This window comes from Echinops telfairi, unplaced genomic scaffold (genome assembly GCF_000313985.2).
Source record: "Echinops telfairi isolate 266 unplaced genomic scaffold, ASM31398v2 ScPeMD7_443;HRSCAF=831, whole genome shotgun sequence".
NCBI lineage: Eukaryota > Metazoa > Chordata > Mammalia > Afrosoricida > Tenrecidae > Echinops > Echinops telfairi.
The window spans coordinates 7,401,671-7,402,809 of NW_022104341.1; the positions used below are offsets into that span (position 1 = coordinate 7,401,671).

At 53.6% G+C, this 1,139-nt stretch overlaps 1 protein-coding gene across 1 annotated transcript in view; it reads left to right on the top strand.

The window, feature by feature from the left end:
- Positions 1–1,139, top strand: part of CLCC1 (chloride channel CLIC like 1) — an 18,434-nt gene that overhangs the window by 5,676 nt on the left and 11,619 nt on the right. The window lies entirely within an intron of this gene.

Below are 1,139 nucleotides of genomic sequence, written 5' to 3' on the forward strand. Positions count from 1 at the left end.
CCCTTCATCACTTTCATCTGGCTTCTGCCTTGTTAACGCTCTTGTCCACAAGCCCCTAGCAGCCGGGGACACTGCCCTCTCCTTTCTTCCTGCCTCTCACCGCTGTGCTCCTGCTTCACTGACTGCTCTCGACTGGTTCTCGCCAGCTCTCGTCTTCCATCTGACCCCTGAATGGTGGTGCGCCCTGGGACTTGGTCTTTTGTCCTTACAATAGGTCTTTTTGGGTGGTGGGATCTAGTCCCGGGCTTTACCCCTCCTCGCGTGCATTGCCTCTCCAAGGTGGCTCTGTGGCCACTTCTCCTGAGTTCCGTCGTGCCTCCCGGACATCTCAGCCTGGCCGGCTGCTGGACAGCGCAGATGCACTGTCTAGTCAGACTCTGGCTCTTTCAGAGCTCGCCGCTCCCCTCAGCCTTCCGCAGCCCCCTCGTCTGTCCTGTGGCTCAGGCCGCAAACCTCAAACTCAGCCTGAGTATCTTCGGGTCTTTCTTGACATCCATTTTGTCCGCAGTTTCTGCAGTCCCCCAATCTCAGTGACTTTCCATAGAAGACACTTATTTTTGTTCACATGAGAATCAGAAGATGTGTTCCCACCTAGTGTGCCATATCCTCCCCTCAAGTGGTCCGTTGAGGGCCCAGGCTCTTTCCCAGTGTGGCTCTGCCCTCTTTTAGGCCCAGTGTCCTCTGCATTCCCTGGTGGGTGGAGAGAGCTGACAGGATCACTTGTCGAGGCCACACCTGGGTGTGGTGCCTTATCCCTTCCACTGCAGTTACCCTGGTTGGCTCTTCATGTCCACCTGGCCGCCCATGTCTGGAAGAGAGGCTGGCTTGTGTAGTTGCCAGGTCTCCAGAAAGAAGTTCTGTTCTTGGTGATCTAATAGGCTGATCATGGTGGTCATGGGCTGATCTAGTAGGGCCCACCTATAACACCTACACACGTTCTTACTCTTCACCGTTGCTGTAATCGTAGTTGATGCTGCTTTCATTCATGTCTCCACTGCACTAATATCCTCTCTGCTGGTCTGTCTGTCTTATACTCTAGTCTCCGCATGGAAGCCAGAGTAAGTTCTTCACGTCCCTGTGTAGTACTCTCTAGTACCTTCCTGTTATGCACAGTATTCTCTAGTATCCTAGTATTCTCA